We start from the raw sequence: 24,312 nt of genomic DNA on the forward strand, positions 1-24,312 counted from the left end.
TTTGAAGAATATATTTTCTATATATAGAATTGCAGGTCCTTGGGTTCTCTTCATCTTAAACACATCACTCCATTGTCTTCTGAATGTCATTATTTCTGTTGAAAAGTCAACTTTAATCTTATTGTTGCTTCTTATAAGTTAATGGTCATTTTCCTCTTTTTAGCAAATCCATTATGATATACCCAGGTGTGATCTCCTTTATGGTTGGACATCATATCACTTCTTGAATCTGTGGCTTGATGTTTCTCACTAGCTTTGGAAAATTCTCTGTTTCTCTCTTTCATATTTGCTCTTCAGAATATTTTCTCCTGACCTGTATTCCAGTTTACTCATTCTAATATTCTCTTAAGCCAAAATATTATATTTTTAATTTTGGTTATTCTATTATTCAGTTCTAGAATTTCTATTTGATTCTTTGTATATATTTTAATTTCCTGCTAATCTTGTCATGTTTCCTTTTATTGGTTTATTATAGTTATTTTTAAATCCACTATGAAAATTCCAGTATCTGGATCATCCATGAGTCGATTTCTGCCCCCTCTCCCTTGGCCTTAGTTTCTGGTATGCCTGGGAAACTTTTCCACTGGACGCCACACAATGTATTACAAAAAATTATAAATACTGTAGATTATGTTAATTTACCCCAGAGAGAATTTATTTTGTTGCAAGCAGGCAATCAGAATAAGAGGAGAGATTCTTAATCCAGCCTGTGCTTGAACTATTTCAAACTAGATGTTGAGTTTCAGTGAGGATTAATCTATTTCTAGTTCACTGGTGTTCCTGGCTTCTGGCTGTTTGGGAACTGCAACCAAGAGCCTGGATGTTGACCGGCCCATCCTCCTGGGCAGGTCCTGAACTTCATTTTTGTCTCTCTAGGTCAACGTTATTATGAGCTCTTGCTTACCTCCTCAGCCTCTTAGCTGGCACTTTCTGTTCAATTCCCAGCCTTTTGTCTGCTGTGATTAATTGGAAATGCTTCAAGAGAAACAGTGGTGCAAAACGCTGGAATCACTCCGAGGCTTTTTCCTCTTCTCCAGGTTTTTACCCTCAGTCTTGGCTGCTGTGGTAGCCTTGAACTTCAATTTTAGTCTTCCCAGGTCTGAGGGGTTTCCAACAGCTCTGGTCAGCTCTGTTCACCCTCGGCCGTGGCTTAAAATCAGCAGAGGCATCAGCTCAGAAGGCGTTTCCGAATATTAGGAACACTGACTGCATTTCTCTTCTGTAGTGGAGTACAGATACCTGACACTCCTCTAATCCAGGGCTGAGGTCTACGTCCTTGCTCTATGACTGCTTTGACCTCCCTGCAGAACGGGACTGAGGTGACATTCTGCTAGTCTCCTTGCTCAAGCCTTAGAGACTGGCAGCTTCCACTTCCTGTCTTTTGGAATACTTGCCCTGGAAAAAAAAGATGTCGTGCAAGAAGTGTGACAACCCTAAAACTATCACGCAGTGTGGAATCCCAAGGTCGCCACGGGAGAAGCTACCAGACATGCATGGGGCAGCCTTCAGAGGACCCCAGCCACAGCCACCACCTGCCCGCAATAGTGTTAGGGACTCCAAGCAGAACGACACAGCTGAGCTCATCGGCTCCAAGAACCTGAAATGGGGGTGTGTCTGCTCAAATTAAAAGCACTCTATGTAAGTTGTGGTTTAGCAATGACTTTGCATAATGTGTTGATTGATCTGTTCAATGAACTCCAGTAAGTGAGAGTTGACTCCCCTCTGGATGCTGAGCATTGCGATTTCTTCCAGCAAGATTTCCTCTCTGAACCAAGGGTGCGTCCTTTGTATCTGACATCTATTAGGTTGGTCCAACAGTAATTGCAAGTTTTTGCCAATAAAACACTCAAAAATCGTTTCCTAATGGTTCCTTTAGAAATCATCACAGTGATTCTGTAAAGATTTCAAGTGCATATGGTCCCTAAAGGATCTGTCCTGAAATGAAGCATGAAGGAATTGGGACACAGAAGTGACAATTTTTGTTCTTCGAGATAACAAGAACTGTCTCCCGGTACAGGAACGCTTCAGCTTAGTCTTCAGATAAAAATGTCTTGTTTGAGTAAGTTTGTCCTAGCACTTAAAAAATCTAACATCAAAAAGACACGTTTTCCAATGGGGAAAAAGTAGAAAATTATATCAAGAAGGTAAAATAGTCTACATGACTCTTAGCAAGGACTATCCTATACTGGGTAAAGGTGTAGGGCAGTCATTTGCAAATTAGATATTTTCTGTTTAGGAAAATGTGGGCATTTTGGTCTTTTCACCGGGTTTGTCTTTTTGATGAGTTACTTTAATTTCTCCTGTTTCTCAATTTCATGAAAATTCAAAATAATTTGGAGGGATCATTTTAATTTCCCCCAAAGATTGATTCTTAGAGTATCTGGAGTTGAAATCAATGAGATGTTCAGGTCCCATCAGCACATGTAAGTCAACACATCCTTGAAGTGGGAGGACATCCACGTGAAGAAGTGAATTCTTCTATCACCACTATCTGTCCTACTCATCTTCCTCTTTGCTTCCCTCAACTTCATCCCACTGCTCCTGTTCACATCCTCTTGCCTTATCCCAGCCAAGTTTATTTCCCTTCCTGCCTCTCGTATAATTGCAAATTATCATTTTAAGGCTGGAATATTCATTCACTCCCAAGACTGGAACAGGGGCTTAGTAATTAAGGAGAAATGTTCCAGAGAAAAACATGTTCACTGTGGTCACGGACAGGAGTTTATAATGTAAGCAGTTAGACCGCAAGCATCTCTGGTTTTCCAGTCTCCACTTTCACAAAGGGACATCTCAGAGCTTCAATAGTGGTCTACTCATGTTTAATCAATTGTCATTTCCCAAACCCAAGTGTATCCATCCCATTTTGACATCTCTCTATATAAATATGCTGCTTTTTAAAACATTTTAAAGAATATAAGTGAGGTTTTCTAAAATATATGCCTAAATACCAAAAAAAAAATACAAGCATAAACCATACTTGTTTTTCTAGGGGAAAAAGCAAATCTCCCCCCTTAGTTTGAGTCATCAATCCAAAACTGAAAATAAAAGCCTTGAGATGCAGATTGCTCTGACTTCACAAAAATCGAATTCCTTTATATATAATAATTGAATTTGAATCTACTAGAGTTATGTGAACACAGCTATAGATTATGACTATTTATACCACATAATTATTAAATTACAATACCATTGACACTCCCACCAAAGAAAGGTTTTGGCTTTATCATTTACAAAAGCTAACTGGTCTCCGTGACTGTTGCTGGTGAGGAAAGCAGGGGAGAGAAACTGCAGGGAAGGAACTGAGCTTTAATGAGGCCAGTTCCCTGCCAGGCAATGCAGTAGCCATTGCATACACATTCTCTCCTCTGAATCTTGCAACAGTCCTATAAATTATGATATCAGTATACACAATTACACAGATAAGGGAGTTGAATCAGAAAATGTTCAGATTAAACAATAATAAATACCAGAGCCGACATTTTATCTTGGTGCTGCATGACCCCTGAATATACCCAGGGGCTTCCCACTATTCCACACCACCTCACCCTGCCTGTCTTGTCAAATGGATGGGGATATTTGCATAAGTTCTTAACAGCAAGAGAAAAATGCTCACGCATATAGCAATAGTCTTCCATTTGGTAAAAGCCTCCACTGAAATGTGGAATTCCCATATATCTGTAGATTTGAAAACTATGATCCTAGACTTAGTTTCTTCCTGAAGGTATTTTCTGTGAGAGCTGAGGAAGCAAAACGCCCAAGTCCGAAAGAAGTGGTGGATCTCTCTCTCTCCTCTAGGTCTCCTGTGCTCACACTGATTTTTGCAAAGCTCCAATCTGGAAGGACGAGGAACACGTGACTCACAGACAGGAGGAAGGAGCTAGGGGAGTTCTTTCCAGTTCTGGGTGGAGGATACTCCACAGGGCCCCCAAGTCGTAATTCAAGCCGGAGCCCTTTAATAAATGTGTCTTTTACTGGGGCCAGGCCTGCCCCCATGGAGGATGTGCACCAGGCACTTAGTTCCAAGCTCACGGGAAACTTGGCCATGCAAAGATGAAACATGTTAAGGGAATGTGGGTGGGGCTGGGGCAAAAATGTCAGCAAAGGTGACATCAAGATTCCTGTAAGTACACAATGCACACTTCAAGGGCCTCAGGGTGGGTGAGGGTTGGTTCCTGTAGTTGTTAACATTATCTTGCTTTGGTTTGTTTGCTTGCAGGGGTCTAGGTATGGACAGGATATTTTATACATATGTCTTCTATGGGAATCAGGATGTTTTCTACAATACTTCCTGGAGTTGAATAAAGATCAGTAATTGGCATCATTCAATCAGGAACCTTTCTGCAAATCCATCAGCATCTTCCAGTGAAAGGACAAGCTGAGGCTACACGTTTAGCACAAATGCTTTTAATTGTTACCAACGATGATTTATTCATATTTATGCAATGCCACACACACTGGGGACTTTTCCATGCGAGGATACAAAATAAATACTTTCCTTAGAAATTAGATTCTTTTGAAAGAAAAAGCTCACCAAAAATAACAGCAGCCAGGCATTTTTTATTGGTTCCAGCAGATTCCACCAGGATGAACACCCAGTCACCAGCAGTTATTGGTGTGTGTTGATCAGAGCACAGAAATAAAGGTGAAACTGAGGTCAATATTTACTTCAAAAAGGGAATGACATCTCAATATTCATGCAAATATTAGCTCGGAAAATACAGCTTTCATTCTGCATGCTTCTCTCCAAATATCTAGCACAGATGTAGCCAGGTAGATGTTCCTATCCGTAGGGAAAACTGACTTCTAGAAAGTTAATCAGCATCAAATTTGCATATACAGCTAATCCGAGCACATGAAAAGCTACATTTTCTTTATGCTGAATAGTTTCCCAATTATTTGGAAATTAGTTGACTTGCTTTTCACATTCAGAATTTCAAAATCTCCTGGCTCATTATAGAGACTCTTTTAAACCAGTCAGAACAGATTTCCTTCTCGCAGGCTACTACAATAAATATTAAATTGAAAAATTGTTCATTTACCACAAGTTGCCACATTGTTGATTAAATTGTACACACGCCAGCATTAACACTGCTCTCGGTTGGAGATAATTGGAACTTTAGTGACATGCAAAGGGCTGTACAAAAGTACAAGAATGTTTACTGCAGCATGATTTGCAATAGTGAAAAATTCAAGGCAACCATAGTGTTAGCAGTAATAAAATGAATTACAGCACATTAACACTGTTTTATTTTTAAGTGATGTGTGTACCCATGTTCACAGCACTGCTTCCCTACAGCGGTGCATACTGTGCACTGCCAAACTCCAAAGAAGTCAGGGGCCAGCAAACTTTCCATAAAGGGCCAGAGAGTCAATATTTTAGGCTTTGTGAGCCACAGGGTCTTTGCCACAACTACTCAATTCTGCCACCAATGTATGAGTATGGCTATATTTTAATAAAACTTTGTGTTTGGCCACCATAATTGGAATTTTGTGCAATTTTCACATTGTAAAACCTTATTTTGAATGTTTAACCATTTAAAAAATGTGAAGACTTTTAAACTCACAGAACATACAAGAACAGGTGGCAGGCTGGGCTTGACCCTCCAGCTGCAGCTTGCAGCCCCTGGTTTAGGTGGAAGTCATCAACTGAAGTCGTGCCACCCACAACCTGCACAACCTCACACAAAAGCCTTGAGCAAATGTGTAAAGCCTGAAAAACACTGCACCAAATTCCTAATAGCTGTTACTTCTAGGGTCTGGGGAGGGGAGGAGAGGATGCAGAAGAGTATACAAGTTTTATTTGATTTGCTGAGTGTATATATTTTTATCCATAGAAATACACAACCAAGGCTAGGCGCAGTGGCTCACTCCTATAATCCCAGCACTTTGGGAGGCCAAGGCGGGCAGATCACTTGAGCCCAGGAGTTTGAGACCAGCCTGGGCAACATGGCGAAACCCTGTCTCTACAAAAAATACAAAAATTAGCTGGGCTTGGTGATCCATGCCTGCAGTCACAGCTGCTCACAAAGTTGAAGTGAGAGGATTGCTTGAGCCCGGTAGGTTGACGCTGAAGTGAGCTGAGATCGCACCACTGCACTCCAGCCTGGGTAACAGAGCAAGACCCTGTCTAAAAAAAAAAAAAAAAAAAAAAATGCACAACCAATTCTTTGTAAGACTCTAAAAATGGGTGGGTCTCAAGCCTATCGTGTATTTAGGGAGCAGAGATTCCCATGGCAGTCAGATCAGGGTGATCTCTGGAGATGGGGAAGGAGTGGTATCTTGGAAGCAGAACATCGAGGGGTGAGGACAAAGTTTCATTCACGACCCTGCATCATGCTTATACAAGGGAATGCTTTATAATAAGTCATAAACTGTCATTTGAATTTTATGCACTTTTCACTGTGCCTCCAAAAGAAGATTCTGTGATAGGCTAATCATTCCTCATTCTTTGGGAGACTCTCCAAACTTTTCTGAAGCTGAATCAGGATGCTGAGATTGACCACTAAAAATTATAATAAATTATGCAGCAATAAAATATCAAATCTAAAATATTACTCTTTAATTCACGTCACTGCAATGAAACTCCAGTGTAACATGATGGAAGACTGATGGTTGCAAACATCGTCCACCCTAAACATCCCTCAGGTCTGAAGAAAGATCTGAGACCCAGTCATAGCTTAAGAAAGGCCTGTGGAAAAGCCACCCCATCAGAGCATGTCTTTGCCATTGGCACCACCTCCCTCCAACCCTCCCAGAGTCCACAGTCACAGAGGGAAAGGGGAGAGACCCATGTGCAGAATCCACTCTGGTCTCAATTTAACTTCAGAAATCGATGATGTTTCTAGATGAGGAGAATGGTTTCCTTGGACAATGAGGAGAATGTTGCAGTGTCCTAAATCCCCAAAGAGAAGCGCAGAGGATATTGACCAGAAACAAGAGGCTGTTTGAACCCACGGGAAGGACAGTGTCATGGGGCAATGTGCGAGGGCTCTCACCCAAGGTCAGCCTACACTCAGCCAAGAGCCTCCAAGAAGACTCAAGCCTTCAAGCCTTCCTGCTTGCCTGTAAGTTTACCTCCCTCTGCTTTAGTTTAAAGCTTCTTCCCATATAAACTAAAATCATGTGAACCCATCTGTTTCATTATATGAGTCTTAACTGGAACCGATGGTTTGAAAGCATGAATCCCATGACACTTGGCACATGGGAGGTCCTGGCTGAGTGCTGGATTTGCATTTGTAGGGCCGATGTGCTCTCTGAGGAGTTATGGAAGAGAGCTCCTGTGTAGTCGGCATTATTAGTGGGTCCCCTCTGAATGCCAGTCATTGGACTCAGTTTCCTTAGGAGCTGCATCTTCCAGGGAGTGGAGGATGTGTTCTAGGGGAGAGGGGAGTCTTAGGTTTGACTCATAAGTTTACTGCAATACACTCATCACGCAACTCCACTCCATCCCGCCACATGCAACAGGACTGAACCTACTGCGAGTCAAGAAACACACAGAAGTTTCCAGATAACAGAGTGCTGGATCAGAGTCCCGGGCAGGTGGAAAAGCAATGCAATAACGCAAAGAAAAGCCACGTCGGGGGGATGGGCCTCTGTTTCCTCTTTGGTAACTCGAGGCGGGGATACTACTAATGCCCATGGCAGTCCTCGTCACTTTCACCCCACGTTTCCCATCTTATGTCACTGGCTGTTCTAAGTGCACAATGCTTAACGCGAGGAATAAAGCGGGAGGTGGTTGAGGCTTAAACAGCGGTCCCTAGGGACACAAAACGTTCAGCTATCACTGAACATTTACTGTGTCCCAGGTACTGTCCTTAGCTCTCCCCAAATTTCACTCTTGAAATCCTCACCCTGACCTCTGAGGCAGGCTTGACCATCACCTCATTGTACAGAAAAGGAAATGTGACACGGGGCCAATGTCACAGGCCAAGGAAGTCAGAGGAGCAGGATTCAGCCCCAGAACTTGGCACACAGTCAATGCTCACGAGTGGGATGCCAAGCCCTGATGGCCAAATGGGGCAAGAAAATCATTCCCCACAATTCCCCACAGTCCTTCGGGAAGAGCACTGAAATGGACTGAGTTTTCTAAAAACAGTCCCATGAAAGAGTGAGAAAAAACTGACCTCGTGGAACAAAGGCAACGTTGCAGTGAGAACGGCCCACCAGGAGAATGACTAAACTCTTTCTCCCCACTGTCTGACAGTAACGTGGACTGTGTGCCAGCTGCGGGCCAGGAACTCTCTAGATCGTTGATACTCATCAGCTCCTCCTAAGTGGATGAGGTAGGTGTTGTGCTAGCACCCATTTTAAAGATATGGAAATGAGACACAGTTAGATAAAATCCCAGCTCATCTTCACACAGCTAGCAAGCACCAGAGCTGGGATCTGAGCCGAGCCATCTGGCTGGAGACTCCCTCACTCCTGAGTGCGCTGCCTTACTGAAACAGCCTCCGGTCTGCCAGATGACTTTTCAGAAGGCACCATCCAGCAACCTTGGACCTACTTTGTTTGCCCACATGGTATTTGCAACGACTGGATGTTTATGCCCCTCTCCCAAATTAATGCTGAGATCTTAACCAAGGTGATGCTATTGGACGGCGAGCCCTGTGCAAGACAATCAGGGAACAGAGTTCGGGGGAACGGGATGGGTGCCCTTATAACAGAGTCCGGGGGGGGGGGGGGGGGGGGGGGGGGGAACGGGATGGGTGCCCTTATAACAGAGTCCGGGGGAACGGGATGGGTGCCCTTATAACAGAGTCCGGGGGAACGGGATGGGTGCCCTTATAACAGAGTCCGGGGGAACGGGATGGGTGCCCTTATAACAGAGTCCGGGGGAGGGATGGGTGCCCTTATAACAGAGTCCGGGGGGGGGGGGGGGGGGGGGGGGGGGGGGGGGGGGGGGGGGGGGGGGGGGGGGGGGGGGGGGGGGGGGGATGGGATGGCTGCCCTTATAACAGAGTCCGGGGAGAACGGGGATGTGTGCCCTTATAACAGAGTCCGGGGGATGGGATGGGTGCCCTTATAATAGAGTCCGGGGGATAGGATGGCTGCCCTTATAACAGAGTCCGGGGGATGGGACGGCTGCCCTTATAACAGAGTCCGGGAGAATGGGATGGGCGCCCTTAGAAAAGAGTCCTGCGGGAGTGTGTTCATCCGTTCCACCACGTGAGAACACGGTGAGAAGGTGCCATCTCCGAACCAGAAACCAGGTCCCCAGCAGACACTGAATCTGCAGCTGCCTTGATCCTGGAGTCCAGGATCGAGACTGTGGTTGAGAACCACAGACATAGACCCCTGTTGTTTATAAGCCGCCAGTCTATGGAATTTTATTAGATTGGTGTAAAAGTGATTGCAGCTTTGCCATTAAACGTAATAGCAAAAACCGCAATTACTTTTGCACCAACATACTCCACTCAAAATGATTAAGACACTGTTCTCTTTTCTTTTCACTGAATTAATTGCCAATATTTTAAAATTAGAACATGTGATGGTTAATATTAGATGTCAACGTGATTGAAGGGTGCCTATAATACTTTGCATAGCTGGTAAAGTATCATTTCTGGGTGTGTGTCTGTGAGGGTGTTGCCAGAGAAGATTAACAACGGAGTCAGTGGATTGGGAGAGGCGGACCCACCCTCAGTGTGGGCAGGCACCATCCAATCGGCTGCCAGCATGGCTAGAAAAAAGCAGGCAAAGAAGGTGGGATAAGCCGGGTTCCTGAATCTTCTGGCCTTCATCTTTCTCCCATGCTGGATGCTTCCTGCCCCACACTCCAGGTTCTTCAGCCTTTGGATTCTTGGACTTACACCAGTGGTTTGCTGGGGGCTCCGGGGCCTTTGGCCACAGGCTGATTGGTGGCTGCACTGTCAGCCTCCCTACTTTTAAGGTTTTGTGATCAGACTGAGCCACTACTGGTTTCCTTGCTCCTCAGCTTTCAGACAGTCTATCATGGGACTTTGCCTTGGATCATGAGAGTCAATTCTCCCTAACAAACTCCCTTTCACGTATACATCTCCCCTGTTAGTTCTTTCCCTCTGGAGAACCCTGACTCATACAGAACATTTCACGTAAAAATGTGCATTTCTACTTTCTCATGGAAATTCTGGGGTCCTGGTCACAGGGGACTCACACTGCCCTTGGCATTGAGAAGCAGCTGCCCCTAGACAGGACACGCACACCCTGGACTAACACAGCCCTACTCTGCCTCTGTGGACATTTGAGAATGCAACCTGCTAAGAAAAACTATGCAAAACTTGGAAATAAGGCAAAACGATTACTGCATGCCCTTTCAAAATCATGCTAGAACATTCGACAAGTCCGCTGAAATATCAGGGGAGACTCTAGGGAAAGAGAACTTTATTTGACATACCATTTACTATTGATCAGGGCCCAAACTCTGTCAATTTAGATGTTAACTTGGAGTAGATTGATACATTACAAATGACTTTTGTCCAGTAGAGACAGGAATAATTTCTGTCTTATAGAAAAGAAAGCCTCAAAGAGGATTGTTTTATCGTCCTAGGGCATTAAACTGTTCTGCATCAAACTTTTCAATCTCTTGAAGCATTCTTTTTCCCTGTGTATATGTATGCAGAAATATATATACATATGTGTGTATATATATAAAACTTCTCATAACCTAATTTTATCTAGCTATGTCATCTTGTTGGCTTCTGTATTAGTCCATTCTCACGCTGCTATAAAAACATACCCGAGACTGGGTAATTTATATAAAGGAAAGAGGTTTAATTGACTCACAGTTCTGCAGGGCTGGGGAGGCCTCAGGAAACTTACAATCATGAAAGAAAGGGAAGCAAACGTGTCCTTTTTCACAGGGCAACAGGAGAAAGAAGAATGAGAGTTGAGCAAAGAGAGAAGCCCTTTATAAAATCATCTGATCTCATCAGAACTTACTCACTATCACGAGAACAGGATTGGGGAAACTGCCTCCATGATTCAATTATATACACCTGGTCCCTCCCACGACACGTAGGGATTATGGGAACTACAATTCAAGATGAGATTTGGGTGGGGACACAGCCAAACCATATCAGTTTGCTTATCAACAAATGCAATTATTGGAACCTCCTTCAGTATGTTATGTTTTTAACCTTTTGAAACTCTTTCTGAAAATCTTTTTTATAGAATTATACTTTGAGAAATCTGTGACTGTTCCACCGGAATGAAATGAAAAATGCTCTGCCTTATAGAGTTGAAAGAGTTGAAACCACTTTTGCAAATATTTTAACAGTTAGAAATTGATAACTTTGAGAAAATTGTAAGAGGCATAGAGGATGTGATCTAACCAACCCCCACCTTACCTTTAACCTTCAAACTGCTCTTGGTTACTCCTGGGCTTGGACCAAGCTAACTTTGGGAGAAATTTAGTTTATTAGTTGGAATGATAATAGCCATTCCCCAAAATTAAACCTCCTTGGTAAAACCAATGAAAGGCCACCAGGTTAGGAAAATGAGAGGAGCCTGAATCCGCTAAGATGTAGGCTTAGTTAAATGATTACCAGGCTGGGCATGGTGGCTCACGCCTGTAATCCCAACAATTTGGGAGGCCAAGGTGGGCGAATCACCTGAGGACAGTAGTGTGAGACCAGCCTGGCCAACATGGCGAAACCCTATCTCTACTAAAAATACAAAAATTAGCCGGTCGTGGTGGTGCACTCCTGTAATCCCAGCTACTAGGGAGGCTGAGGCAGGAGAATCACTTGAACTCAGGAGGCGAAGGTTGCAGTGAGCCGAGATCACACCACTGCACTCCAGCCTGGACAACAGAGAGAGACTCTGTCTCAAAGAAAAAAAAAGAAAAAAAAAAAACAGGATTACCAGCCATTATTCTGGATGTCACAAGATTTGCAACTTCCCCAATTTCTGACAGATAACATCACTATTGTAGAACCTAAGATTGGCCTTTTGAGATGTCATTTTAGGCTTTTGCATTTCTGATGACCAGATGACCCCACCCAGACCCAAGACTCTTGACTTAACTGCTCCTGTAGCCACACCAAGCACACAAGGGCCATATACCTACAATTGCATCCACAACCAATCAGCAGCATCCCCTCCCTAGTCCACTGCCCACCAAACTATCCTTGAAAAACCCTAGCCTCCAAATTCTCTGGGAAGCTGATTTGAGCCATAATAAAGCTGCCGTCTGCTGTTTAGCTGGCTTTACATGTATGATACTCTTTCTCCTTTGCAATTCCCCTGTGGTGATAAATCAGGTCTGTCTGGGAAGTGGGCAAAATAAACCTGCTGGCCAGTTACAGAATGGTTTTGAAGGCTGGTTTAGGAAGCCACAGAATACAGATGCTCTCAACTCTAAATTTCAAGCCTCAAATCAGGTGGAAACCTTAAACTTGGGGAAATTAATCCTTGCTGGGGCTGGCTGAGGATTTCCATGCTGAAAGCAGACCCAGCCTTCAGAAGCCAAGAGCGAAGGCATTCTCCAGGGGGCTGTGTGTTTGCTGACACTCCACTGCAGAGGTGTCTCTCTGCACAGAGCAAACCTGCCCTTTCAATTCACTCTGAGCCACTAGTTCAATCTTTACCATCTATGCTCTCTGAACTTTCCATTTCCAATAGGTTCAGACTAATTCACGGCAGCCATGGAGGTTGATCAGCTATGCCTCTCCCATCACATCCAAGGGCTGCATGTTGACATCCTTAAAAGAATTTAGAAATAAATCTAATAGAGCGCCTTTCATGCTGGAGGACTGTTTATTTGAATTCCATTAAGAGCGGACACAGGTATAAGCAGAGAATGAGTCTGGGCTTCAAAAGCACTTAGCCAAGCCATTTACCCCCATGTTGGATAAAACCATTCCATTGTAATAAAATAAAAACATGACTGAAAGCTGACACAGCCTAGGCTAAAAGCTTGATGTTTAAGAAGCAGCAAGATGAGCTTAGTTAAAAAAAAAAAAAAAGCTATAGCAGCTCAGCCACAGAACAGAAACACATCACAACACGCTTTGCATGTTGATGGAACTGAACGGCGCTGGCTGGTGCAGTTCCGCCTTCCTCAGCGAGGGAGGGATTCCAGGGCAGATGTAAATGGGAACTTAAGGCCATTCATCAATTCATTCAGAGAACCGAGGCATTGAAAATTGGGCTTGGAATTGGGAACAGGCCGGTTATCAGACAAATGTGGGCTGTGTCACATGAAAGTCATGATAATTTTTGGCTTGGGCAAAAGTATAAATTACAGACCTTGGTGTCTGTCTTAGAGCATTGTGAAGCCTTTCAAGAACAGGGAGGCATGGATTTGTGGACAGTGCTAAGGAATCAGCTAGCCAGCCACCCCCACTCCCAGCCCCTGATGGAAACTAATAGGTTTTCCAGATGCAAAACCATGTTCTTCCCAAGGGAATCAAAGAGTCCACCTGCTCCCTGCACAGTTATGGGTGCAGAGACCAGGGTGGAAAGTGTACAGCATCTCACATTAACACGGCGAGTCTGGTATTTTTAAGTTCACTGTTGGTCAGTTATTTTGTAAAATGAAGAATTCTGTTGTTTCATACACCTTAATTTTTCTACCTTATAATGATGCTTTTTAAAATATCAACTTTGCTAAAGCAGGCCTTAAAATCTCCCATTCAAGCAAAATATTAGTGAGCCTTGCTAGTATTACCCTCCGTATAAAGCTTGTGTCCTAAGAGCTGATAGAAAATAAGAATTCAAAAACATTGGGATTGGGGTAAAATCAGCTGTCCTCCCCAGAAAAGAAGCAAGATTCCTGTGTAGTCTTATATCCCCACGATATTTTAATACATGAAATGCTAGCGTCAGAACATCTAGGTATTGTTTATTTGTTTCTGTTTTTGTTTTTTGGGGTGGGGGCGGGGGAGGAAATTGTAACAGGAATCTTTTCTGCCATTTTCTGGTAACTGCCCACATGAACTAATACAGCCTCATCAGTCAGCAGAGTTTATCCCTCTAACAACAATGATAAGTTTAGGACTATGGTGGGTTTTAAAATAAGTCTGAAAAACTTTTTATCACTCATCCCTTTAAAGTGTGAGCCCAGTTGCATTACCACTAGCACCAGCGAGGGCTGGACCTGCTAGTTCACTTCTAAAGAACAGCATGTAGCTGAGATGACAGAATGTTGAGTTCCAAAGGTGGGGCATAAAAAGCACTGCCACTCCTATCTTACTCTCTGGGGGAAGCCAGCGCCATCTTGTGAGGAGACTCAAGCAGCCCTGCAGAGAGGTCCAGGTGGACAGAATTAAAACCAAAGCATCAGCCGTTTGAGCAAACCACCTTAGAACTGGATTCTCCAGCCCCCGTCAAGCCCTGAGATGATTCCAGACGTCAGCCTTGGAATCTCTCAGCGGAGGCCCCAGACATCATGAAGTAAAGACAAACCAGCCCCACAGGGCTGTGTCTGAATTTCTCTCCTATGGAAACTGCAAAATCATAAATAACTATCTTGCTTTAAGTCACTGTCAGAGTTTTGGGGTAGTCTGCTATACAGCAACTGATTAATACACATGCCCACAGGCAGACCCATAAGACTCAAGGAGTGGCTGTTTATTTCGACCACTGAAAAAGAGAAGGTATTTTTCCTGCTGCACCTGAAGTTTGGAGGATGTAACCGGGGAGCTGCTGGAGGCCACCACATAAGGAGACTGCCTGAGAAGGAAGCCATTCCCGAGGACAGCAGACACAAGAGATGGGGACAGACTAGTGGCACTGATGTTGGGTCCCTGGATCAAGCTATGCCTGAAGGTTATTCTGACATTTTTACTTGTTTGGGCCAATAAATCCCCTTGCCACCTGCATTGTTACCTGAAGTAAGTTTGGGTTGGATGTCCATCACTAGGTATTCAATAACCCCTGACACTGTACATTCAGCATGCTCTGCACTGTCTCTCGCATAGTACTCTAGATAGTCCGTGTCCTCTGAGTGCAATGGCTAGGTCTTAAAGTGGCCACAACCAATCAGACAAGGTTCGGTCATGCAAGGTAGGTCCACAGAAGTGAGCTCCATCCAAACTCTGTGTGAGCTCATCATGAAGCCTGTAATCACAGAACTTCTGCTCATGATGGAGCCTCCAATGTCAGAACTTATTTTCCAGTGGAAAAAGTTGGAAATCCAGATAATATGCAGACACACAAATAAATACCCAGGATGAGCTGAGGTGGAGGTAAGTGCCGTAAAAGTGATGCACTGGAAACCCCTGTGAGCAGGCTGGGTGGAGACGACCTCTCTCATTGGTGACAGTCTGCTGGCTCTGGAGTGCTGAGGGGCAGCTCTGCAATGGTGCAGAAGCCTGCAGGACAGAATTCCAGGCAGAGGGAACTGCAGAGAAGGAAACAAACTTGGAGGCAGGGGTTCCACGAACAGAATAATGTCAGGTGTGGCTGGAGCATAGAGAGCAGAGGGGAGAATACCAGGAGAATTCTAGCAAACATAATCCTGCTACTATGGTCACAACCAATGACACAAAGGTTTGGTTGTGCAAGATGGGTCCACAGAAGTGACTTCCCTCCAAACTCCATGTGAGCTCATCATGGAGCCTGCAATCATACAACTTCTGCTCATCAGTTCTACGAACACTCCAAGAGACAGGAGTGATTACGTCTTGCAATGAGCAGGCATGGGGGGATTCTGGGTTTCATTGTGAGTGCAATGGTCTGACTTGTGTATTTTAAGCGTCCTGGCTGTTGTGCGAAGAATGAACTGTGGGGAGCAAGGGTGTTCAGTCTGACACACGGAATACACTGAACGCATCGCAACTGATGACTGCTTGGGCATCCTCTGTGCCAGGCACTGGTCTACATGCTTGATGGATATTATCTCACTTAATTCTTGCAGTCCCATGATGGAGGTATTTTATAACTTGCATTCAGCAGGCAAGGGAACAGGGGTACAGTGAAGGCAGTGGTCATGGGACTAATGAGTTAAGAAGCCTAGATTTGAACCAGAAGTCAGGCTCCAGAGCTACATCGTGGCGTGACTCTCTTGCAGTGCTACAGGTCTGGGGTTGTCTGGCTTTCTCAGATCGTGTGCCTAACGACTAAGAGATTGTTAAGTTTGGTATTTGTTTTGGTTTGGTTTTCCTCTCACTCTGCTGTGGTTTTACTCCACACCCCCTGGGTTTAAAAATGTATGTTTATTCTCAAAAGATGGCAAACAAATGGCCAAGAAGTATATGAAAAAGGGTTCAACATGACTATTCACCGGGGAAATGCAAATCAAAACCACAATGAGATATTACCTCCCACCTGTTAGGACGGCTATTATCAAAAAGATGAAAAATGAGTGTTGGCATATACACCATGGAATACTATGCAGCCATAAAAAATGATGAGTTCATGTCCTTTATAGGGTCATGGATGAAGCAGGAAACCATCATTCTCAGCAAACTACTGCAAGGACAAAAAGCCAAACACCGCATGTTCTCACTCATAGGTGGGAATTGAACAATGAGAACTCATGGACACAGGAAGGGGAACATCACACACCGGGGCCTGTTGTGGGGTGGGGGGAGTGGGGAGGGATAGCATTAGGAGATACACCTAATGTAAATGGCGAGTTAATGGGTGCAGCACACCAACATGGCACATGGATACATATGTAACAAACCTGCACGTTGTGCACATGTACCCTAGAACTTTAAGTATAATAAAAATATATATTAAAAGAAAAATGAGTGTTGGACAGGATGTAAAAAAGAGAGACTCCTTGCACACTGTGGGTGGGAATGTAAGTTGGTAAAGCCATTATGGCAAACAGTACGTAGGCTCTTGGAGATATTAAAAATAGAACTCCCATATGATCCAGCAATCCCACTCTGGGTATATATCCAAAGAAAATGAGTCAGCACCTTGCACAGACATCTGAACTCCCATGTTCAGAACATCCGCTCATCATGCAGCGGATTCACAATAGCCAAGATGAGTCAGCCTACGTGTCCATTAATGAATGAATGGACACAGAAAATGTGGGGTACATATACACATGGAATATTACTTAGTCTTAAAAAAGAAATCCAGCCAGGCACAGTGGCTCATGCCTGTAATCCCGGCACCTTGGGAAGCTGAGGCAGGCAGATGGCCTGAGCTCAGGAGTTGGAGACTAGACTGGGCAACACGGAAAAACCCCAAAACCCTGTCTGTACAAAAAAAAAATACAGAAATTAGCTGGGCATGGTGGTATGTGCCTGTAGTTCTAGCTACTTGGGAGGCTGAGGCAGGAGGATGGCTTGAGCCTGGGAGACAGAGGTTGCAGTGAGCTAAGATCATGCCACTGCACTCCAGCCTGGGTGACAGAGCCAGACTCTGTCTCAAAAAAAGAAAAAGAAAGAAAGAAATCCTGCCGTTTGCAACAATATATACACGACACTGAAAGACATGAAGTTAAGTGAAATGAGCCAGGCACAGAAACACAAATACCACATGATCTTACTCATGGGCAGAATCTAAAAAAGCTAAACTCAGAGGAGCAGAGAGTAAAATGGTGGTTGCCAGGGCTCAGCAACACTGGTGAGAGAATGGGGAGATGCTGATGAAAAAGGGAAAAACTTCTGTTATGCCAGATGAGCAAGTTCTAGAGTCCAAACGAACCGCAGAAGGACTAGAGTTAATAATCCTGTATGGTGTCCTTGAAATTTACTGAGAGGATAAACCTTCAGTGTTTTCATCGTAAAAAGAGAAAGTAAAACAAAGAAAACACTAACTGTAGAAAGTGATAGATAAGTGAACTAGCTTGACCGTGGTGACCATTCCGCAATGTATACATACAGCAAATCATCAAATTGTACATCTTCAGTAGATACAATTTTTTGTCAGTTTTACCTCAATAAAGCTTAAAAGCTAAAATAAATTTTAAAAGATATATCTTTAAGCCAAAACTAACCTAGTGAAAAACAACAGTTGACAGGCGCCAGAGATGGGTTGGGGTTGCTGGAAAAGGAGCAGAAGAAACTTCTAGGGCAATGGAAATGTCTGTGTCTCTATTGAGACAGCGTTTCTATGGTACACACACGAGACAGCGTTTCTGTGGCACACACATGAGCACGAGTCAGCGTTTCTATGGTACACACACGAGGCAGCGTTTATATGGTACATACATGAGGCAGCATTTATATGCTACATACATCTGTCCAAAAAGCCAATAACTATACCCTTAAAATGGGTACATTTTATGATATGCTAATTATACCTCAACAAAATTGATTTTAATTTTTTCTAAATCAATAATAACTTGTAGTAAATAATGTATGTGGGTTTGCTCAAGTATATCTTCCATGCACAATGACAAGTCATCTTGTAGCCTCCAGCTGAACCCCCTAGAAGACATAATCATGAGTCAAGGCTTCCTGTGTCAGCCACTGTGGTCAAGTCAACTCCATTTGCACAATTTCATGCAGCAGCAGCACCTGAGTTGATGTAACCCATTCCATCTCTATGCCCTGCACCCCTGTAAGCAGGTGCCACCTGCACACTCTGGTGCTTCAAGTCAAACGGGGCAGGTGTTTCAAAAGTGTGGGACTGCAGAACTGGCTTTCTAGGGCCAGGGCAAGCTGTTCTTCTAGTTCACTGTCCAGCAGCTTGCAATGCAAGGAATGACGCCTCTCTTCCCACCCTGCCCCCAGGGTGTCTTGGCTACCATGCAGCAGAAGGAGGCAGGTTCGGAGGTGCCTCATCTGGCAATCACCAGGCAGGGAACAGGGCAAGAAGACGGATATCCGGGAAAGAGAAAACCAGCTTCGCATAACAGACTCAACCCCAGCCACAGACCTCCAAGAATCTGAACCCTTCTTAGCCTCTGTAAGTGGCAAATTGGCTGGGTTCTCATCATATCCGGCCCTTAGAACTGGTTCCTCAGCCACTGTGTTTTTATTTTGCTTTGTGGTTTTTTTTTTTTAAATATGAATGTCTTCAGGCAGCATGGGAACCTGGGGTTCCCACTGCACCCCATTATACATTGTCTTATGCCCAACTGATGCCCATATTAAGCTGCATTCCTGGTGCCTAAACATCTTTGAGTTTCTCAGCTTTGGTTTAGACAAAGCATGTTCTTCTTGGGGCACAGGCATTGAAGCCACCAGACACCCAGTGAAAACAAGCAACAAGTTATGAAATTACCTGCGTTTTTGGCTTCAATCCCCTGGTATCCTGGGGGCATTGGTGGTAGGACCTCCATGGATACCAAAATCCTCGAGCGCTCAATTCCTGATATCAAATGAAATAGTATTTGCATATAATCTATGCACATCTTCCCGCATACTTTAAATCTTCTCAAGGTTACTCATCATACCGAACACAATGTAAATGCTATTTAAGTGGTGTTATGCCGTATTGCTTTCATATTTGCATTTTTTATTGTTATATTATTTTTACTGTTTGTGGTTTTTTCCTGAATATTTTCAATCTGAGGTTGGTTGAATCTGCAGATGCAGAACCCACGGATACAGAGCACTGTCTGGAAAGTGAACAGCAAAAAGTATTTTCCTAAGGAGTCATAAAAATCCTTACTTTGTCTGAGTTAGGAGCAATTATCTTGATGGCGTTTCTTGAGCTCTGCAGTATCAAGTGGAGATTTATGTAAGAGGAGGTTTGGATGTTTAATGATTAATCGTTCTGCCAATGGGTCGTTGCACAGTATTATACACATGAATATGTGTATCTCCATCTAGATATCTCCAGAGCCACACCCACTTGGTGACTGATATAATAAAGAACAGATCAGCTGTTTGTCGCTGGTTCCCAGCATAGAGCTTTAGAAACCCCTGGCACTTCCTGAGTGATGTGTTCTTGTTATTAATGAGGAGCCTCTTTCCACCACACCTGGGTTTCGTTTGTTTGCTTTGTCACCCAGGCTGGAGTGCAGAGGTGTGATCGTGGCTCACTGCAGCCTCGAACTCCTGGGCTCAAGCAATCCTCCCTGCCACTTCAGCCTCCCAAGTAGCTGGGACTACAGGTGCATGCCACCATGCCCAGCTAATTTTTGTATTTTTTGTAGAGACATGGTTTTGCCACAATGCCCAGGTTGGTCTAGAACCCCGGGGCTCAAGAGATCCACCCACATCAGCCTCTCAAGGTGCTGAGATTACCGGCATGAGTCACTGTGCCAGCCACGCCTGGGTTTATGCTAAGGAGATGACTCACGGGTGAACCCTTAGATAATTTCAAGGGAGGGGCTGAGGGCACCACAAAGACCATGCATGGGTTTACAGTTCCACTCCCCAAACCCCTGAGGAAGGGAGGGGCACAGTGATTTCATCACCTGCCCTTACATAATGAAACTCCACATAAAACTCTGGACTGCAGGCTCAGCAGAGCTTCCTGGTGGTGAACATCTTAATGTGTTGAGTGTGATGCCCTGGATTCCATGAGCAGAGAGCGCAAAAGCTCCGCATCCCTCCCATCCCTACCCCAGAACTTGCCCTAGCTGTGTCCTCCATGTGGCGGTTCCTGAGTTAAATCCTTTATCAGAAAACTGTAATCATAAGCACAGCATGCTTTTGGTGGGTTCTGTGGGCTGCTTTATTGAATCTACAGAGAGGTTGTAGGAACCCCAAAACGTGTAGGCACGTTGGACAGAAGTGCAGGTACCTTGGGTGTTTTGGCTCAGGTTTGGTTAAGGGTATAACCTTAAAATAGAGGGAATCAGTGGACAAAGCCCCTTGCCCCCTACAGCTGGCATCTGGAGTGAAGGCAGTCTTGTTGGGGACCCAGCCATTAACCCATGGGGTCTGCACTAACTCTGGGTGGTCAGTGTCAGAACTGCATTGAATCACAGGACACACCATTGGTAACAGAGGTGACATTAGAACACCCGTGTAGAGAGACACAGACGGCAGGCAGTCGCTCAATTGCCAACGAGGCTTCTGTCCCAGAAATCCTGGTCCTGTGAAATGTGCCCATTTCCCTTTGGAATTAGCTTGCTGACTCAGGGGTAGCAGAAATCCATTGTTCACCACATCCGCAATTTCAATGTGGGCCTTAAGCCAGAGAAAATTAATATGGAACTAAACAGTGATTCGTTCCAGGTGAGCCCATGCTCCTTTTCAAATCCAATGAGAGTCAAGTCAGAAACTCTTCGGAAACATTCTCTTCATTTTATGCTGAAGTTGCTGGGAGGCTAACAGGTCATCCTGAAGTCAACTGTCATCTTGATATCATGAGGGCAAGTCTGCCCAAGAGTGAAATCAACACAAAATAAAATAAGGCAAGCTGTATGGAAAGAGGGTGTCTCGATGACGTATTTCACACTGTGTGTGTCCAGCTGAGACAGAAGGCAGAGTACCTGAGCCTTGTAGTTAAAAAGGCAACGAATCCCCCTTTCTGTTTCAGATAGTCTGAGTTGTATTTTCTGTCACTTGCATCTGAATGATTTCTGAAAAATACACCAAGTCGAAATCCACTTAAATGTTTCTAGCAAGCAGAAGCAACTTAGGAAGTGTCTCAATATTGGTTCTATTCTGTGGTATCCTGGAACTAGTTCATACTGGCTTGCAAAAGCCAACTGTAAAATCTTCAAGAATTTAGCAAGTCAGCTGCTAAACTCTTGGTAGTTTGAAATTAGCCATGTGAGTGTGAGAACCAATTTTTATTAAACATTTACCAGCACACCATCGGTTCCAGATCTACGGTCAAAAACCTACCTTCAGAGGCTATATGGGAAGTTTAAAGCCAGTCTCCAAACCCCACTAGAAATCCCCCATGGCCCTTCCGGCCTGGATGTGACCTTCCCATAGGCAGCCTCCATAGGCCAGACCTGCAGGAATGGAAGAGGAAAGGGATGGAACAGACAATGTCTCCAGGAAGGCGTGTGTGGGTCCACATTCCCCAGTGAGCTGCTGCCCTTCATCAACGTCTCCAGGAAGGCATGTGTGGGTCCACATTCCCCAGTGAGCTGCTTCCTTTCATTTACAGCTCCACTCAGCAAAGAGGCAGCTCCTTAATGCTATCAACTCTCCCATGCTTCCAGGACATACCCTGCCTAGTCCCTTCCACCAATCTCAATCACAGACCAATAAAAGATCACTTTCCAGTTTAGTGATGTCCCAGTGTCAACAGCAGGTGACACAAATAGGATTAAATTCCTCTATTCAGTTGCTAAAGAGACAGACAACAAAGCCTCTTCTAACACCCAATCTCTTTTTCCTGATAGGAGTAAATCTCCCCAAGACAAAGTGGGTGTTCGGAGGCACAGAACTCCTAATCCAGTTTACACAGGGGGAGGACAAACAGGAGACATTGACAGCATCGTGAACATGAACTTCCTGATGGAACAACTCTCCTGCTCTCCAGATTAAACCTCACGATGCCCTGCCGTGCATCCCCTGCCTGGGGTCCCCAGCTGTGGCACTGTCTCCTCAGCATTCACTGTTCACAAAGGCTTTTCATCTGACTGCAGAATACCGTTAAGAACTAATCTTCTACCAAGTCTAAAAGCTGTAAAGGTCAAACTTGCTCCCACCAAGGGAGAAAACAAATACGAAGGATGCTGTTTAGAAGAGTCATGTTGTCGGAGTCTGTGTCTATCTGAAAGCCACCAACTAATGTGGTTAAATCTTTGGAGCGAAAGTCAGTAAGCAGCAATCCCCGCACCATTTTCAAGTACCTTTGTAATGTACCGACGTAACCTCCAAGGTTCTGGGTTAAATGCCGAACAGGATGTTGACCGTCCGTGTATGAACGAATAAGGTAATTTCTACCATGTCAACAAACCCGTTAATAAAACATGTACCTCATGCAAGATTCAAGAGCTGGGCAAGAGCTTGGAAATGATGCTGTTCGTACTTCACACAAGGCAGATGAAGAAATAGAAGCCTAGGTGCCTCTCAATAAAAAGCAAAAAGCATGATTCCCTTGTGAAAAAATGATCCTTCATTCAGCATGAAGAAGGCGGCTCTCCTACGAACACCTCACTCTTATTCTTGTCGAAAGACCCTGAGCAAGTCACGCGCCTGGACTCTGATAGATCCATTACAAAAGAAGGGAAGGGAGAGGCTATGAAATTCTTGCACCCCAATTATTGCAAAGGGGACACCGTTTTGATTGAATTGCTCAGATGGTTATTTTTCTTTTAATTTATCGCATCAGACTTATGCAGCACAGACTATCTTCAGGCCTCTTTGTTTCATGCTCTAAGATCTGATAGAAGAGGGGGCCTCTGAACAGATGCAGTATTCTGATTGTGATTAACAAAATGGAAAGGAAGAGTGTGTGCCAAGGGGAGAAAGCTGTTGGGATTGTCATTATCACACCATTTCGCTGATTTGCTGCAACTCAAATAAGGGCAGAAATGAAGACAATCAAAAGAGAACCAGACTGCCGTCGCCTACATTATTATAAAAACAAACAATAGGAATTTAAGCTGATTCGTCAAAAGCAGCAGGAAATTTCAGCAACAGAATTTTTAAAATCCCAGTTCTTCGCAGAACCATTTCAATGGCTTGACACTGAACCAGCGTGAACCTGGGCACAAAGAATGGATCTGTCTTGTTGAGAATCTCTACTACCTTGTTTCAAATTACCTCTTTTACAAAGAGACTGAATGAGTGGATCAACCATGAGGGATCAAATGCATCAGAAGTAAAACTCACAAAGGCCCGACTTCACAAAAGCAAAACTATGCCCTTTGTTTTAATTTCTGTGGTTAAAAAACACGGAGAGAAAGAACTAGAGAGGGTCTTTCTTGTGGATAGATTTTATATCATTTGCCAGAGAAAAGTATTCTAGGCTGAACTGAGAATTAATGAGACGATAAATTTTAAAAATGTAAACTGAATCAGGCAACTTTAAAAAATCCTTCCACTGACTCCCCATTTATTTGCTCTAAGTGACTTGTTTCCACCCATCTTTGATTCCATGATGTACCATTCTTCCTCTCCCGTGCTAAACCTCAGGCCCTGCTCAGACGGGGATTACAATAGAAGGCTACAAACTTTTTAAGATGAATACATTGTGAAGCACCAACGTGCAGCACTTTGACTGTAGGTAATGAGGCCATACTGTGGACTTGAAATTCACTAAGAAAGTAAATATTAAGTCTTCTTACCACAAAATATGATAAAGATGTGAGGTAATGCATATGATGAATAGCTTGACTTATCCACTCCGCAATGTACACATACAGCAAAACATGATGAGGTACACCATAAATACCCACAATTTTTACTTAGTTTAAAAATAAATCTGGAGGCTGAGGCAGGAGAATCACTTGAACCTGGGAGGCGGAGACTGCAGTGAGCTGAGATCACGCCACTGCACTTCAGCCTGGGCGACAGAGCGAGACTCTGTCTCAAAAAATATAAATAAATTATTTTAAAAGTAACT

At 44.1% G+C, this 24,312-nt stretch overlaps 1 protein-coding gene and 1 long non-coding RNA gene across 2 annotated transcripts in view; both read right to left on the reverse strand.

Annotated features, from left to right (window-relative positions):
- Nucleotides 1–24,312, reverse strand: part of TMEM132D (transmembrane protein 132D) — an 824,162-nt gene that overhangs the window by 769,462 nt on the left and 30,388 nt on the right. The gene's annotated exons all lie outside the window — the stretch shown is intronic.
- LOC105740374 lies at nt 5,804–8,507 on the reverse strand. The gene is made up of 2 exons (XR_001116401.2): nt 8,124–8,507; nt 5,804–7,374 (listed from the first exon to the last, which is right to left on the reverse strand). It is a non-coding gene; the product is annotated as an uncharacterized LOC105740374 (long non-coding RNA).

Source organism: Nomascus leucogenys, chromosome 10 (genome assembly GCF_006542625.1).
Source record: "Nomascus leucogenys isolate Asia chromosome 10, Asia_NLE_v1, whole genome shotgun sequence".
Classification (NCBI taxonomy): Eukaryota; Metazoa; Chordata; class Mammalia; order Primates; family Hylobatidae; genus Nomascus; species Nomascus leucogenys.